This window comes from Pagrus pagrus, assembly GCF_965226575.1.
Source record: "Pagrus pagrus genome assembly, chromosome: 23".
Lineage (NCBI taxonomy): Eukaryota > Metazoa > Chordata > Actinopteri > Spariformes > Sparidae > Pagrus > Pagrus pagrus.
The window spans coordinates 21,967,332-21,986,415 of NC_140205.1; the positions used below are offsets into that span (position 1 = coordinate 21,967,332).

At 41.8% G+C, this 19,084-nt stretch overlaps 1 long non-coding RNA gene across 1 annotated transcript; it reads right to left on the reverse strand.

The window, feature by feature from the left end:
- Positions 1–16,772: 16,772 nt before the first annotated feature.
- Positions 16,773–18,375, reverse strand: LOC311252246. Its single transcript, XR_014621505.1, has 3 exons — positions 18,260–18,375; positions 16,975–17,048; positions 16,773–16,878 (listed from the first exon to the last, which is right to left on the reverse strand). It is a non-coding gene; the product is annotated as an uncharacterized lncRNA (long non-coding RNA).
- Positions 18,376–19,084: the final 709 nt, after the last annotated feature.

Genomic DNA, 19,084 nt, shown 5'->3' on the forward strand with positions numbered 1-19,084 from the left:
TAAGCCTCCACACGCCACCAGGTCCACCTGCGCCACAGTGAGCAACCTCTCCTCCAACACCTCTCTCCTCTCCGACGGACTCTCCAGCCGGAGTTTCGCTACACCTTGCCCCCGCATATTTCATTGTGAAGTTTCAATAAATCTTCCTGCACTCTACTCCTGCCTCGTTGTCCGCTTTTGAGTCCTGCCCCGCACCACACAGTGTAACAATATAGTTGCCTAACTATAAAAGTCTTACTTCCTACATGATTTTCAGCTTTCCACCAGCGGTATCTAATCTATAGTTTTGGTTTCCCTTGTTAAAGGCTTTGACATGCCCCCAACCCAAAACAATGGAGTTTAATGACATTTCATCCAAAACATTACACGTTTCAGTCTGGGACTTTGGGCTGGACATAAATGGTCTTGATACATATGACTCTCTTGACACTTTAAACCAAGTGTCACAGGGTGTGTGTGTGTGTGTGTGTGTGTGTACATATGTGTGTCACAGGGAGATGCTGATTGGTTTCTGCAGCTGGGAGCGGCGAGCCCAACCCACCTCCAGCGAGGTGATTTGAGACAAGGCGAGCCAGGTGTGTGGCGAGGCAGGAGAGGACAGACGCCAAAAAGGCAGCGGGGAGGATGGCAACGGGGGTAAAGAGCTCGAAAGAAGCACGGGGACCGAACCAGCCTACGGCCGGATTGACGGAGCTCCGAGAGGACGAGGAGAGTCCCGACAGCTCGACCAAACCAGTGAGGAGCAGCAGCGTGGAGACGACGTCCGACTGCTACCGAGAGGGAGACGCGCTACATGGGAAAGTGGAGGGGTGAATGCACGCTTCACCCCTCCTTCAGTTAAAGCTCTGGTCTACGATCTGAGAAAGGTTTGAAAAAAGCATCCCCCCCACACACACACCCCTCCCCTCTGTGCTCCTTAACCCCTCCCCTCCGAGCTTGTATCGCTCTCCCCTCGGAGTCCCGCGACACACCCCCTCCGGCTACAAGCTTTTTTTTTTCTCTTCAACAAACTTTATATGTCCCGCAACAAGCACCAAGAGCAACAAGCCGGCAGAAACCAAATACAGCCCAGCTTTGAATGCGGAGTAACGATGTCGGATTCACAGATAAAGTTATTACAATGCACGTTGAAACTCACGTAAATCTTGTAAGTCATTACAATGTCCACAGCTAAGCTCCACAGCCAAGCTAGCGTAACGTCATTAGCATGCTACAGCTACGTTACCTTACAGCTACGTAATCAGTTACAACAGCTAAGTTAGCCACTTCTAAAAGTTATTGAGGGCCAAGAGACTAACAGATGCTGCCGTCAGCTTTCATCACAACGATCGCTTCCACATTGTGGCTGAAAAACAAACCTGTGTGAATCTCGGAGCAGCTGTGTGTGTCCCAGCTGCTGTCTGAGTAGCACCAGACAGCAGCTAGGACACACACTCACACAGACCGCAACACAAACGTGTCCGTAAACCGTAATCTCTTGTTTATGACAGACAAGACACACAAATACACACATCGTAACGCGTTTATGATAATCCATCATATTGATTTAGCAAAGGCTTCGTTGAAAACAAACGGACAAGACCGGGAGGAGGGTTAGCAAAACAGCTGAGTAGTGACCGGGCGAGAGGTTGTTATGGAGAAATAAATCCGGACAAATAAGATAAAAATCCGGAAATAAATCCGAAACCCCTCCGCTTCGCGTTGGGATTTCATCCATCCCTTCATTCATCTTACTTGCTGCTTCATTTAGCTGCCACGAGCAAATAAATAGGCTGATTTGGTGTAAACATGTTAGCAATGTTAGCTTGTTGCTAGCTTACAATGCTAGCATAGAGGCTAACGTCTCCGTCGAACAAGTAAACAAGTGTTGACAACACTGCAGAGACAGACACCGTCTAATAACACAGAAACAAACTAACGGCAGCTTTCACAGTCATAAGCAGCATCGGCATGAAAGTTATCTGTGTGACAACATCCACAATAAAGACGAAGGTTACCTGCTCAACAGAAACGCCGCTGTATCAGCACCGGGTCCATATCTTCACGGACCTTTCGCCACCGTTCAAATGATGACCCGATGTTTATTCGGTTTGAGCCCTCTTTGTTTCACATCTCCGCTTTGTGTCTTTTCAGTGACAGACTTTCTTTCTTTGACTCTTTGTCGGTGGGGCGAGCAGCGGCAGCTGAACTGCTCAGGGCAAAACAAACCTCTTGTCCGCTTGTGGTTTCAAATGCGGAAGTGGGTCGGGACCAGACGTGAGCAGGAGCAGGAGAGTGAGCGAGGATTGGATCGGAAAATTGATCCAATAGGAGCCATCCGGGCCGCATGGCTCCTATTGGTCAGTTTCTTTTCAGTTTTACAGACACTAGAGAGAATGGATTTTTTTGGTTCCTTTTACTCTCCACATTGTGTGGGTGGTACTATTGGGTCATAACCACCATCTAAATGATCTTAATAATAATAACAAATCTTTCAAATCGTAGACCATAGCTTTAAGTCTCCCTCTTCACTCATTCTACATTTTACCGCCGGCTATAGCTCGCTGAACGACCGGTTGCGTCAGAAGAGTTTATCTACCGAACTGCAATTTAAGGGGAGGGCTGCTAGTTATTGGTATGTTTATTTTGTTGTATTTTGTTTATGATTTTCCCATTCATTTGCCTTAAGTTTGTGTGATGATTTTCCTTAGATTTTTACTTGATTTGTTTAGTGTGTATTCAATCTTATTGTGATTTAAATATTTCTAGTATTTTATTTGGTTTCACTAGCTGGCCACCTAAAGTAGATCGGATTAGTTAATTCTGTAAACGCTTCTGAAGACGGATGGTTGAGAACTGAAGGGTCTGCTGATTTGGGTTCTCCCTCTTCTTTCCCTCCTGTACCAGTTAGAGCCAGACGTCGCACGTGGCGGTGGACACCAGGCCTCCAGGAGTAGCAACCACACCACAGATTGGACTTTTAGGCACCTTGCACATTGGACTCTGGGATATTGCGAACACACCTTGGACTGGTTTTCCTTTTTATCTTATTTTACCATTTCGTTTTATATTACATTTTTACTATTTTTACCATTTATTTATTCTTTTTAAAATATAACTTGTTCCCTGCAACTGGCGTCTGTGTGTTGTTTCGAGTCGGTAAAATCTCCCCAGTAGAGTTTCTGAAGAAATCTTAAAGTCTAGCTGCCCTCACGGGTGCGACACAAGTGTGAAGCTTTCTAGCAGAGCTTTATCCTTAGATCAACTGACACAGAAAGTGAGTCTGGGGTAGTAACAAGGACACCCCAGTTACATAGGAAGAGGCACTTTGTCTTGCCTATGGCATAAACACTGTGTATATTTGTGAGCGATGTGAGCGTAAGTAAAAGGTGACGATTCACATGCTGATTTGTGCCTAGGCGAGTTATTCTATATTCTTATACTCTATCCTGCAGAGGGGCTGACGCTTGGGGCTTTAAAGGGCCAGGCCACAAGCACTTATCTGATTGTTATGTTAGCTCATCACGCAGTGAAATGTTACAAAATGCAATCATACAAGTATTTTAAAAAAACACCAAAATGGTTAGACTTTTTAAGGCTTTATAGATGCAGACCAATAGATACAATCCACGACTCCACCCCCACAACTGCTGAATAAAAAACTTGGAAATAGAAATGTTAATCTCTAAAGTTAATCACTGTATGTACAGGGAATTCACACTGGAGTAAGCAAAGTATGGCCATTGATTGTGTCATAGGTGTGGTTACTTTAAGCTGCCCAGAGCTGGAATCACATTTGGATGGAAGCCCAGAAGGGTCACCGTGAGCCTGAAACTTAATTCTGAGCCAAATGCATCAGTATGATAGCAGCAAACGGTAAGCATGGGGAAGTACACCATGAATAATTTTAGATTTCATGCTATCAGCCCTTAGAAATGAAAAAGTTTTATCCATTAATCTGTTAAACCAATTCTGTTTTTTGACAGGGAATATGACGGGGATCATAGAGAAGCTCTGAATCACTGTCTCCCCTTATTCAGTGTATGATGACTGACAGCCACACGGATGAAGACACCAACACAGTTATGAGATTTCCATTTATGAAATCACAACAAAACAGGGCAAGTGTCAAGTGCACTTGTTGCAGCAAACACTTAGTCCTCCTCCTCTCAGCCTGTCCAGTTTAATCATTTTAATGTGCTTGTACTGATGAGAGAGACAGCCTCACTAATGCCACGTCTGTCTAAATGTGTTACTGAAAGACACATCGGCACAGGAATTCAACTATGATCACAGATCCCCACACACACTCACAAACACATACACACACACCAGACCAACACACTTAGGTCAGTGTGTAGGTGTGCTACTGCAACTTTTTACATATTGAGTTTAGTTCTCGTGTAGCTACTGCAAACAAACACACACAGTACAGTAAATAGCATGAGGGGTCAGGCTGTACTATTGCAGAAGAACTATCTCCAGGGGTAGAAACAGCTCATGTTTGGTCACTGTGTAGGTGTGCGTATCTGTGTAAGAGACAGGGTATGTAACGGGGGTGTGGGTTGTCTCCTACAGGATTAGTCATATTATTGTTTTCTGCCTCTGGACTTTGCAGCCTTGTTTTGTCCACACAGGCCTGCCTGGTCCGAAGAGACGCTGCTGCGTTTTATTAACAAGCCAGGATAGAAGGACCAGGCTCAACACTATGGAATGTCTGATAAACACAGATGTTTGCTGTCCGCATCTATAATACCAAACTGGTTGCTTTATTTGTTGTCTATGTGTCCATGTTTAAATTGCAGCTCTGCAAGTGCTACCTTTCAGTACTGGCCCATGACACTTTCAGATTAGCTATAAATGTTGGTCTGTCTGATTTAAAGCACGAGATTTCAATGAGATGTTGTTAATATTGAATTTTAATATTTTTAATAATTTAAATTTTACATTGAACAACACTGAAGAAAAATGTAAGTAAGGCAGTATTACTTCTCTCCTTTATTTAATGTTGTCTTTTTCATCTGTCGCACTGCTATTGGCTGGGAGGAACAGCATTTTTGTTTTTATTATGTATGCCAGTACGCAAAGAAATATTTCAATAAATTGAATCTTGAATCTAGAATCTTAGTATATTCTGCCAATGCAAATTAGAACTGAAGCAAACAGGCACTGTATGAATAATTACAATTAATTATAACTAACCCTTAGTGTTAGGAATTTTAATGTACACTAGCTGTGTTTTCTATGATCAACCATTGCGGTCCAGACTTAAATATCTATCTTACCTAATAACTATTGGATGGATTGGAGATTGGAGAGCAGGATGATGGATGCAGGTCACTGTCACCGCACTGGTCAGCTCCTTCAGCGATAGACTGATACACCCCAAGTGTGTGAAGGAGAGGTATCGCAGGTCCTTCCTTCCTGCTGCTGTTAGACTCTACAACCAGCACTGCTCCCAGTAGACCTCACATGTGTACTATGCCATAAAAACTCTACACATATCCCATATACATTTTGGTTTGCACTAACTGCAATTTTTAATACCCATATTAATTATTTGTAAATAAAAATACACTGCCCACACTGTGTATAATTACACTGTTCATATTGTAAATATTATGTGTATACAAGTAAATTCTATTGATTATTATATTGTTTAAGTTTTACTTTTTATTATTGTTTATTATAATTACTGTCCTTTGGCTGCTGTGACAAAGAAATTTCCACATTTGCGGGACAAATAAAGGACTTCTGATTCTGATTACCATGGAAGGTGGGACAGACATCCATGTCCCTTCACTCTGAATTTTAACTTTTTATGTAGCTCCACCGTGACTGCATTAAACGTCTGATATTCTTCAGTAAGCAGCACTGCAGGTTGTCATGGATGTTCAGGAACAACCATCATGGGAATTTGTAGGAAGCACAGAAAACTGCCAGGAATTGATGTGGCTTTGCAGCTAACCTCCACCCTGTAGGTCTAGGGGAGGCTTTTACTTGTAAATGAAATAAGTTATTAAATATGAAAATGTTGGCTATTGTATTTTACAGTATTTGAGCATTAACTACAAAAAGTGTAAATGAAAGAGGGTTTGAGTTCTTTATGATTGTACTAAAACCACGCACAGTCTTACACTTGATAATTACAGGTTCAAATGGGCCAGTATGGGTACAGTTAAGACTATAAAATGCTATAAAACAGGATTGTATCCAGAGAATTAACTTTCCACACTACTTGTTTATTAATTCTGGATAATAATCAGTTCAATCAAAGAGCCTTGTGTTGGTTGCAAAACATCAAATTTATTTTGCAGATTTTCTCAACATGTTGTGGTGTGTGGAAGTCAGGAAAGGCTTTGGGCCTCTGTCCACATAACTTTCTAGCTGCAGGCAGTGCACTTGGGAGCGCTAGGTTGAAGAGAGAAAAAAACCCTGAATGTTGGTTTTGAGTTTACTGACACTTCACTGACATCAGCTCTGGCCCTGGTCCACAAGATTTCTCTTGTGTGAAACTGAGTGAATTGTTTTTTTTTTGCATGCTGATCCATACACACATTCCAAATATAGAAGTACACAATAATGTGTCTTTCATTAAAGGTGTGCTTGTCTGGAATATACAACCTCCCAATCCATAATGCTCACTAAAGCCAAGGAGAGATAAGTCCTGATTCTGTGTCCTGTGCTCTCACTGCAGCAATTACCATAGCAAATGCAACCTTCATATAAGTTCTACAGATACTTTGATAAAACCTCCGGGTGTTTATTTACAACTTTTCACAGACTACTGAGAGAGGGAGGTTGTCGGGGAATAAATTTGTAATGGCTGGTGACTGAGACCTGCAGAGTGCCAGTCTATATCAGACTTTTAGATCAGGTCTCAATGGATCACTGGCAGCAGCTGTCTCACACGTTGGCTTCACTTCAGTGGCTCTCTCAGGTCACACTGTTGGCCCACAATGCCTGTGGAGCATACATAAACAGCCATGACCTCCTTATTCAGACCAACCACTGTGGCCTGCTGGAAGAGAACAGTCAGAAATGCCTGTAAGAACATCTGGCAGACACCAGGCATTCAGAGATTTCACATTTGACTTTATGTCAGTGGTTTCCAAAGTAGGGGCATTGGCACCCTGGGGTGAATTAAGGGCAGACCAAGGGTACCTCCATGTTTTTATTTTGCCTTTTTGTTTTGCAGAACTATTGATCCCATAAAAAAGAGGCAATGTTGAATTGAGTTTATTGTAAATCATAATTCTGAAAAACTGCAATAATATTTTCCAACATAGGGATAATATAATAATATAAAATTCAGAATCAGGCTTGTTGCCAAGTGGGTTTTCACCTAGGATGAATTTGCCTTGCTGTTTAGGTGCATAACAACAAACAAAGCAACTAGAAAAATAGACAAGAAAATCGTATCAAGAAAAGTATCATAAAAACAATGACGCAACAAACAAATCAAGATCACTTTTATTTAACTCTTTGAACTCCAAGCAGAGAAGGAGCTGTACAGTTTATTGCAGGAACTGTGTGAAAGTACACAGTACGCCATAGAAGAATATTTGAAACATGCAAGGTAGTCATCCAAAAAAGATGTAATCCTTAAAAGATGTGCATGGCGGTCTTTGGTGGCAGGTGGTTAGGGCACTTGCAATGTTTGGAACCCCGCTGCATCATCAGCAGGTGCCTCAGGATCATTATTGTTTTGCCTCTTAACCTACACGCCTCACCTGAGTGGGGCAGTGATGGCTATATTAGCCCCTTGCCCACAGAGGGGTTCCAATTGCGGGCTCTTGTCAGCCACAACCATCTAGCTATCTCCCCAGTGGCTTCCTCAGAAACTTGGGTTCCAAGCCAATTCTCTGAAGGAAATGGCACCCAGATATTGCTGGGAAGACACAGCAGCCGACCTCTATGGGGATAGGATTGCGTGCCATCCTTTGACTCGGGCCTCATCAATCTGGTCCTGGTACTTTGCGCTATTTAAGGTAGTGTGAGATGGCTAGCCTGTCCTCCCAAGGCACTGTTAGCTCTATGTCAGGATGGCCTTTGTTCTCCTGGACAAAATAACCAAGTCTGGTCGAAGCAAGGTCACTGCCACCTTCCCTGGAAAGACCAGCCTCCTCCCCAGGTCCACCTGAATTTTCCAGTCCGAAGCCCGATGTAAAAGGGAGGATGGGCTTTTTACAGCTGTTGTTGCCTTGGGGTTTTGTCTCCCTGCATTCAGAATTGGATAGCTGCAGGTGGTGGTGCCTGTTGTTTGTTGGCTTTGAGTCTCTGAGGTCTGTCCATTTGGCAATTTCTGTGAGCACCTTGCCATGCCTCCACTTAAATCACCCTTCTGCAAGTGCCTTGTGGCATTCTGTGAAGATGTAGCTCATGGTATACTCAATTGCTCCGCACTGTTTGCTGGATTAGTCTTCTTCTTTGCCCTAGATCCTTAGATTGTTTGGGGCTGGCAAGAGGTCAGCCACAGCAAGCAGGAGGAAGGCCAACTGGCCCTAGTTCCATCGAGGATAGTGATTGCTCGAGCGCCTGGTCCCACTGCATCTACTGTCCCTGGCTGGCAAGCTCAACCGCTTTTATGCACCAGTCCTCTTCTGCTGCCTCTTGGACTCTCTGCACCACCAGTTATTCCCTGCTTTTAGCACTGGCTTTGCTCCATCACTTGGCGCTGTAATTACCAAGCCCTGACCGTCCTTGGCAGACCACTCCTACAATCTCCTGATGCTAGTAGTGTGTTTCAGCTTCTTTCACTGCTTCCTGGAGCTTTCACTTCCTGCCACACTGGATGGTTTTGTCAGCATGTCTGACTTTCTCATCCTCTGAAAGAAGCAGTGTGCTGACTGCTCTTGCCTTGGTGGCCTTGAATTTCCTCTACCACTGATGAGACTGCTAAGCAGAGCTCGGAGGTCTGTATAGGTTGACTGAGCTGACTGCTGGAGAAACACCCAGCCATTTTCGCACAAATTTACTGCACCCTCTCTCCTTTGCTTCCACATGAGTCATGGGGAAGTCATACAGCAGGAGTCTGGGCATGATGCCATACTGCAAGCACCACACCTTGAACATCCCAAGAAGCTGGTTGTTGTTAATTGCCTTGAGCCAGATGTTTAGTTGGGCCGTGGTGTCTTTGAGGTTACCACCATCCTTCAAGGTGCTGTCATAGTGCTTTCCTAGACATCATATTCCTTGTTCTTGAATTGTTGGAATCAGCTCAGGTCTGTGGAAACTCAGGATGGGGTCATCACCATTACATTATCCATGAAGGCTTTCCTGGCTGGATGTATTGTACCATCTTCCGCCTTTGCTCCTCTGCACTGCATTCTTTCTGCCATCAGCAGTAAGTTCATGGCAGCCACAAACAGGGCAACGGATATTGTGCATCCTGCCATAATAACCTTCTCGAGCCTCTGTGAAAATCTCTATGGATCTTCAGTGAATCCATGTGTGACATCACAAGTCTGAATACTTCTGGTGGTACTTGATAGTGCTCCAGTGTGGATCAGTTGGTGCGCTAAACTTGGGTAGGCTTTGATGAGATCTAACCATACAACTGAGACTGTGTGTCAATGAACTCATTGGCAAGAAGATAAGGTGTTAGTCTTTTTGCAATGATGGACCAGAATATTTTTCCCTCAATATCCAGCAAGGATATCTCTTGAAACCGGTTAAGTCATGATGAATGTTATTCTTTAGGAATGAAGCAGCCCTCAGCTAGTGTCCATAGGCTGGGTTTCTGCCTCTTTTTCCAGAGTGTCCATAAAAGCTCTGATAGCCTCTTCAGAAGTTTTGGACAGTTTTTGCAGATCTTGTAAGTGGAGCCTGATGGTCCCAGAGAAGATCCTGCTTGAGCTTTTTCCACCACTGCTACTGCTACTACTAATACTCCTGGGGATAGTTATTTTTGATAAAATCTGTTGGCAGTGCAAAAATCAAGATGGCTGCCATGCTTTCAAAGTGGCTGCCAATTGTGAAAAGATGGCAAGTTTGCCATTTGCTAGGCTTCTTTGATGAAAGCAATGATGTTGGATGCCCATTTTAGGTCCAAAGAGAGTGTGGATCCAAGAAACCTGACGGTTTCCACATTAGACAAATAGCTGTTAATTATGGCGATGGGGGAAGTGTTCCTCCCGAGGTGAACTGGTTGAGTTTAGAGCTTAGGACATCTGGGATGACGGTGATGAATTCCAAGTTGTATACCCCTGGCAACGGAATTCCCTGATGACAGTACCCTCCTCCAGTAGGACATAGTGCCCACCCTACAAAAAACATTCAGGAATGGCACAGGGAACATGAAAAAGAACGCAAGGTAACAACCCCCAAACTTCCCAGTTCGCAATCTGATCGAACCTCCACGGGAGTCAGGACCCAAAGGATCTGCTGCCAATGCCCTAGTGCCAGACACCACAGCACAACCCCAGAGGCACTGTGTCATTACTTCCTTGGTGGCATGAGGGGGACTTACACAACATCAGGCAGGCAGTTTTAATGTTGTGCCTTGTAATTAGTAGATCTGGATCTCATAATTATGAAGTTTTTTCTTGAGATACGACAGTCTTCATGAGAAAAGGTGTCTAATTTTCCTCTTATGATGAATGCAATGCACCTCCATAAAAAAAATGTATTTACTGTACTGAATTTTACAATTGGATAAACCATGTTGATTTTATAACCCTTTTCAGGACAAAATTATACACTTGGCTAACACTTAGGGCTCTATCTTATGCCCGGCGCAAAGTGGCGCACAGTGCAAGTGTCAATGCTAGATTCAGACCAGGGCAGTTGTCATTTTGACACCCAGCTCCCATGTTGTGTAAATAGCAAATGTACTTGCACCCATCTGTGCGCTCCTGGGTGTGTTGGTCTTAGTTGGCCATAGTCAAGTCAAGTTTATTTGTATAGCCCAAAATCGCATTACATGCCCCAATGGGCTTCACAAACCCACATCAGTTGTTTGACGAGAGCAAACCATTGCAAGACAATAAAAGTGCAAAATACAGTAATGACATTGAAAATCAGTCACACAGAATACTTGAAAACAAATGAAGACAATTTATGGTTGGTCATAAGCAAGAGAAAAGAGATTGTTTTTTAACCTGGATTTAAAAATCTCAACAGAGCAGGCCATAGACCAACAAGAAGCTGATGCGCCTACACATACAGGTTCACACCATTCATACGCTCTGATTTTATGTTTTGAGAGGCTAACAAAACTAAAAGCAATAGTTAAAAACACCTGGCACCTGGAATGGGAGACAACACTCTTTGATTGGTTTGATTTATGTTCAGCCTAAAACACACCCATGACTAATTCAGAGTCTTAATACCACTGCCGCAGATTATCTGCCATTTAATTAGCAAAATGGATTTGAACACACCCTTAACGCACTAGGGCACTGTGCTTTTGACCGAGTGCCATACACCATCTAAATAGGGCACCCTGTCTCTATCAAGATCACAAAAACTGCATGATTTCCACACGAGAGATGAATCCTCCTGAAATATTAAGATGCGTTAGGCGGACATGTTTCTGGCACATTCATGTTCCCATCAGGATAAATTCCATAGCCTTTCCTCCCCACAGCTACACTAAGTCAGCTATAGGAAAAAGGAAAATACACCTATAAATAACAAATCAGACAAAATCTACATGGAATTATTTTTTCATGTGTTGAAATACACAAAGGGAGAACAAATATACCAGCATCATCTTGATTTAATGAGTGAAGAAATTAGCATTCATTCATTCATCAAGTCAATGCTTTGAGTAGTGTGTGTGTGTGTGTGTGTGTGTGTGTGTGGGGGGGTGTGTGTGTAGCTGCTGCTGCCTCTGACTTCTCACATACTGTAAGTAGGGGTTTGAATCTTTGGCAATCTCACGATCCGATTCGATTCTTGGGCATCTGATTCAGAATTGGATTTTCGATTCAAAATGGTTCTTGATTCAAAATTGATTATTGATTGGATGAATTGAAAGGGGCACTAATTTCTGTCTTTTGCTCCAGTTTATTTTTAAAAGTTAAGAGCAAATCAATTTTTGACATTTGTGAATAGATTCTGAATCGTGAGAGACATGAACTGTGATTCTCATGTCATCGATTTTTTTTTACCCACCCCTAACTGTAAGGAATCAGTGCACAAGTTCAGGGTGATACTGAGGTTTGTGTGTCTCCTGAAAACTGAGGCACAATGGATGAGTGTATAGCTTTAGATGCTATAAAGAATAAATTCATGAGCTGCACAGGTTTATCCTTGTTCTCTTATTACATTGGGTCAATCAATACAGCAAAGCATCCTCATTTATTGGCGACTGTCCTTTTGTTTTGCTGTAGGGGGTATTAGATTTCCAATCACTGCAAACCTTAGATGCCTTTGTGGCTCTATTATGTTCTATAATTTATAACAGTCAATCACAGAGGTGTATTTAATAATTCTGCTTCTCAGTGTCTTAAGGGATGCTTCAGAAGTTGTTATAACAAGCTCAGTTAATACATCTGCCTCGGCATACAGTATCTATATTCAGGGAAAACTTTACAGTGTTGGACTGCCTCACTCCCCAAACCGCACTGGGGAGACTCTCAAGAGAATGCTTCAAGTGTATAGGGTTACATCACCAGTGGAGGCAGCGGACACATACAAGGTACAAGGTGATTTATTTGTCATTATATAACACAGGGTTGCATAACAAAATGACAGTTTGTATACTCGTACTACACATCTGTATCTTTTGAATCTGCATTAGGGCGATGTCAGCAGCAGCAACAAGATGGTGATGATAATGTGGTCAGAATTCTCATATTAAAAATTCGACACATGGGAAACACTGTCCATCAACTTTGACTGTGTGTGAGCACCAAGCATCAATGTTAGTCCACCTTTCCTCGTCTAGTTGTAGTTCTGTGCTCTGTCGGCTCACAGTCTGGCCGTCGAGTACAACAGCATGAATGCAGCATACTTTTACACTTACTTGAGTAGATTTTTATTTCTTATTCTATGTGTTGATGCACATTTTTTTAAGATGCTGTTGGTCAGCTGGTTCCTGGTCTGCTAGCGCTCTGTTATCTTACCAAAGCCACGACTCCACATGACTCTGGGAATAGCACTAGCAGCTCATATTAACAAACAGTAACAGAGTACAGTGGGCTGTGGTTGGGTGAAGTCAGTCAGAACATCAGAGAACTGTGCTGACACCGAGCTGACAGAGAGCAGTAAATGCGTCTGTTTTGTAAATGCATTTGATAATATATTAACCCACAAAACTACTACTCCTGCTTTCTGCTGTAATGTAAAAATTCAAGCCAATATTGTGCAAACGTGCATTGATTAACATTAGTCATGTTCATTGGTGTAGCCTGATGAAGAGACATAAAAATTAGAGACCAAATTATGCAGACAAAAAAACGTCAAACTACTTTTATTTATTTCATGTGGTCATGATGAAAATGTTTTCATCACGAATGGTCTTCCTTATGTAAGTATAGCAAAGAAAGTACTTTGAAAGAATCTTTACTTATTGGTATACTTCATAGCATGGGCGTAGGAAGCATTTAAAATGTGGGTGGGACAATTTGTCAGAGGTTTCGGAGTCTCCCCTAGAATTTTTGCTTATTTGTATAAAGTGTATTTGTCATATTGTGATGGGGAAACCAGTGTTTCCTCAGGTTAATTAGGCTGTTGGTTCTTGAACACACCCTGGTGTTCAGGCCAACCCCTCCCAACTCCTCTGCCCAACTCAGTCCTGATTAATCTGAGGGCATTTAAGGCACCTGTGGCCTCATGGCTATCTCTTTGTCTCTCCCTGGTTGTTGTGTGGGCTCCTCTGACTCTGAGCTGCTCTCCTTTGCCTGGTCATAGTGGTGTCTGCATCTACCTATGAATAAAGGTATGTGGTAAACTGCTGACACATGATGTGCAAGTGAAGTGGTATTAACAAACCCAATCTTTTTCTCTTTTATAGTTCACCTCCAATGTTGTGGGGACGCATTGTTAAGCAGGGTTAGCCTGTACACCTTTTTATTAAGGTATGTAATTTTAACTGTAAGCAGAATATAACTGAAATGCCAATTGCATGTTTTTATCACTATCAACTCACCCTTTTTGAATTTATAGGTCATTGTCAGCTGCTGTTTTGCTTTGTGCTAGTTTTGCCTTCCTTGGTTTGATTTTGTTGTACATTTCTTATGTTTAGTCTGGACCAACTGGTGTGTTTTAATTGTTTGTAGTAATATTTCTTTTGCCCCTTTTTCCCTTTATTTTACTGGCGTTAGTCAGCTCAAAGTGGAGGCTAGGCACGGTAGAGTGGTTCCCCTCACTGTTTGTAGTGTTAAAGTCACCGGGACACAGTTTGCAGTAATGCACCGTTTGCAGTGATTGTCGATTGCAGTGAGCACGCCTGGTGGGTAAGTTATTGCACTCCTGGAACACATCCTTAAGTAGGCTGCCTCCCTTTAGCTGGCTTCTGTCCACTCTTTTTGTTAATTTTGGAATAAGTGTTTCAAAAAGACACCATTTTATTGATTTATAAGAGAATGCCTCAATAAAATTGTTATATTTTCACAACTTGATTTATTTTCCCTGTTATTAATCCCCTTCTCCACAGATATCTCCATTTATTCATTATTTCCCTTGAAATTAATAAATTTGACCTTATTTTGGAACCACGTCTGTCTTGTCTTGGTAAACGAACTTGTGTTGTATATCAAGAAGATGAGGTCTTAGTCAGATTTTTCTAAGATATTTCCTAGGGTGAAAGTCCCCAGGTGGCGTTGTTGGCGCCTACACCCCCACCCGCCACAATATCATGTATTTTGGTGCATTTTAGAAGGTAGTTGAAGGTAGTTTTATTATTTGATAATAAAAATGGTGGTGAGTTGAACAGCAAGGCACTAAAATACAAGCTCATCCCAACTGGAATGTCTACAGAATTAAGTTATGACTACAACTTGAATGATGCAGTTGTGCTTTATTTTAATATTAAACATTTGATAAATGAGTAATAGTTTTATATTTAAAGTTACATTGTATTTAACACATTGAAATTTTATTTTAAAATTAAATATATTTAATGAATGAGTAATGGTTTTACATTAAACCGGTGGTGCAGTGGTCAGCACTGTTGCCTCACATCATGAGGTTTCTGGTGTCATGGCGGTGTGGACACAAGAGAGCAGCCAAGAACAGGCACTCACTTCAGTATAGAGGGTGGAGGAGCAGCAGAAGGCCCGAGCCACTGTGTGTGGGTTTACAGTAAGAGTCAAGCATAGAGAATGCAACCAATACAGTCAACCAATCAAAGGTGGAGTAGGGCGGGTCTTGCCAGAAGATCAGTAGGATCCATAAAATCGCGTCAGTCTGTGTATCAATCTGCTTCGGTCTGCTGCAGTCCTGTGTATGTAGCATTTTATCAGGTGTATGTTCTTTACCTTTACCTATGAGGGGCCATACAAGACATAATTCATTCTGGCCCTCTCTCACACACACATTCTCCTCTCACATACATACATTCTCCTTTCATATACTTATGTTTTCACTCTCACACACACATACATTCTCCTCTCACAAACACATACATTCTCCTTTCACACACTTATATTTTCACTCTCACACACACATACATTCTCCTTTCACGTACATATATGTTCACTCTCGCGCACACATACATTTTCCTTTCATTCACACATATTCTCCTCTCACACACACATACATTCTCTTTTCACATGCTTAAGTATTTTTATGAAAGCAATGCAGTTACAATTTCAAGTGATTTCAAACTCTGAAAACACCACATTAAGATTCAAGCGTTTAAAGATATCAACCCTGATTTATTGTGCAGATTGTTTGATACCCTTTCAAAATACCATACAGTGTCAACACAATAATAAGTTTGACATGTGATGCTTACAGAGTCACTATTTATTAAAGGATTAATGGCAAAACTCTTTCCAGACTTTCTTTTCTCTAATGCCACAGTGCCCTGAGTGTTGAATTCAAAGAAGACAAAAACTTTCATTAAAAACAAATCACTTTATTCAATGCCAATGAGGATAAATTAGGTATAGAAAAAAGTTGGAAACACTTTAATTTTATGTAAACTGTCCAGATCATGTCCTGAAATCAAGTTTCTTTTTTATACTGAAGTTGTGTCAGCTGATAATGGAGCTCTCAGGTCACACAGGTCATCCTGATGCCTCTTCTGTGGATACTGATACTTCCTGATGCTGCTGGCCGTTGTCTTGCGGGCTTTTGCTTGACTGAAGCAACACCCGCCCAACAATACCTTCCTCCTCTGATGGTTTCTCATACTGCAAGGAGAGTCTGGCGGGGTCCAGGAAAACCTCAAACACAGCATCATCAGGTCACTCTGATGATCTGTAAAATATGGCAGAACCACTGTTACTTATATTATACGGTCATGATTAATCAGTCGCAACCATGCACCTAACCACTGCATAAATTTGGTTTTGAATGAAAGAGAAGCATGTAGTGGTATAGTGATCTCAGTACTCAAGTCAAGGTGATTACAGTATTAAAACCCAAATGACAACAACATGTTGTTGACAATTACATTTAAATACTTTCTTTGTTCAATTGTCCTTCTGTAAGGATCACTCTTTGTTTACGTGGCCTGATAAAAGTGTTGTGACATTTGGAAACATTTATTGGTGTGTTTATTTTAGTGCAGGCATGTGAATTATTTTGAGCACTAAAAGTATTACTCCTGTTTAATTTGAACATGGTCGTGTTCTCTGTTTCTTTGAATATTGTCAGTAGTTGCACCTGCCATGCTTTTATGCAGAATCACAGGATTACACTGTTGAAGGCCTCAGTAGTGTTGGCTGAGCATCTCCACATCACCTAAGACTGTCCGAGAGACAGGACTGACTGCCACTGAGCCTGAAAATAATATAGATTAGACTGTGTTAGTTTAAGCGAATAAACAGGCAACTAATAAATATATATACAGAAATGAAGGGATATTTGGAAACTCACAACATGTTTGTCAGCTCTGTCAAAGATGTGGTGGTGTCTGCAGGGTCGGTCTTGTAGTGGTACGGTATGTAGGCCTGTGTGCAGAACAGTTACAGTTTACTCCAAAATCATCTCAAAAATATGCAACAGCTGCAAACAGTTTGCAAAAAAATTATTACAAATCATTGTTTGCCAGTATGGAGGAAGAGATTGATTAAATAGAGCATTTGCTTTAGACTGTGATCTGTGTTGCGACTGACACTCTCCTAGTGATGCTCTGGGTTGTTTAAAATGCAATTCTGGACAACATGACAGCAACAGGGGAGACTTGGAGCTGTTGACAGTAGGGACAAGCAGAAAAATACACAGACCCCCCATAATGACATTTTTAGTTGAAACTGGCCTCTGCAGGGGGATATTTTTAAAACAAGGTCTATTTTGATTCTTTTTTTATGCACCCAAGCACCTTGTTTACATTAGAGTAGATGTCTTAATCATTGTGGCTGCTTATGTCCATCATCAGCCATCTGACCATGACTTACCTGCTTACTTGTACTCAACTAGCCTAGTCCCATCACTCCCTATTGCCATGGTCAGATGGCTGATGGAGGACAGAGGCAAATTTACATTTAGCCAATTATATTGCCCTTTTTTGTTTTTACAGTTCATTCTGATGTGCTGGAAATAAACAGAAAATGATCTGAAATTAATCTAATTTGAGGCTAATTTATTTTAATTCATCAGTCCAGTGTTGAAACAAACCGAAGCACATGGCTAATTATTATGCAGAATGACGTCATCGAAGCGTTCAGTAGGATATTTAGCTTAATCAACAATCCATTGTCAAATGCAATACTGATATTCTGAGGTTAGTGATGGTTTCATGTCCTGCATTCATCATAAAACGTGCCTCAGGAGTTATCACTGTTTGACTAACAGACTGATAAAATGTAAAACCTTTTGACTAACTTACAGGAGGCTGGTTTAGTGTTGCGCCTGGGAGAGACACAATGAGGCTAACGGCTTAGCTGTCTGTGATGCCATGCTCAGTAACTTACGTTAGCTGCAGCGCTGCAACTTATATACCTCTACTGCTCATGTCATGTTCACGAAACTTAAAACTCATACAGACATTTTACACACCACCTCATCCTCCTTTAGCTGTCCCTCAGTAACGTTTTTAAATACTTAATAGGTCCAGCGATGCTAAATTAGCCAGGTTAGCCGCGGACAGTGCTGATGCCTGGCTCAACAGGCTAACATGAAAAATAAATAGTAAAGCATCATAAGAAAGGGCAAAACTTACAGCTTCCAAGTTTGAAGTGAGTATCAATCGATCCTTGATCTTCATTAAACCTTCTTTGTACTGCCACAGGAAAGCAGTCTGCAGTAGTTTTCACACAATTTCCATTTAAAATTAAGTGAATCCACTCAGCTCCTCTGTCCTCTGAGGTGGGGGGCTATTCAGCCGACAAAAGAGATGTTTGAGTGATTACCTCTCAGCTTCTACACAATGCTGGTAAGGCCATCACATGCCAGAGAAAAAATGGCTCCCTTCACTAAAGTAGTTTTCAGGGAGTCCCACCCAGTTCCACCCGAACAGCCAATCACAGCACTTTTCCACTAAACTACTTCCTTTTCCACTATACTTTCTCTCACACACACCTATATTCTCCTCTCACTCATATATTCTCCTCTCACACACATATATTCTCCTCTCACACACCTATATTCTCCTCTCACTCATATATTCTCCTCTCACACACATATATTCTCCTCTCACACACATATATTCTCCTCTCACTCATATATTCTCCTCTCACACACCTATATTCTCCTCTCACACTCATATATTCTCCTCTCACACACATATATTCTCCTCTCACACACACATATTCTTCTCTCACACACATATATTCTCCTCTCACACACATATATTCTCCTCTCACACACCTATATTCTCCTCTCACACTCATATATTCTCCTCTCACACACACATATTCTTCTCTCACACACATATATTCTCCTCTCACACACATATATTCTCCTCTCACACTCATATATTCTCCTCTCACACACATGTATTCTCCTCTCACACACATATATTTTTCTCATACACACACATATTCTC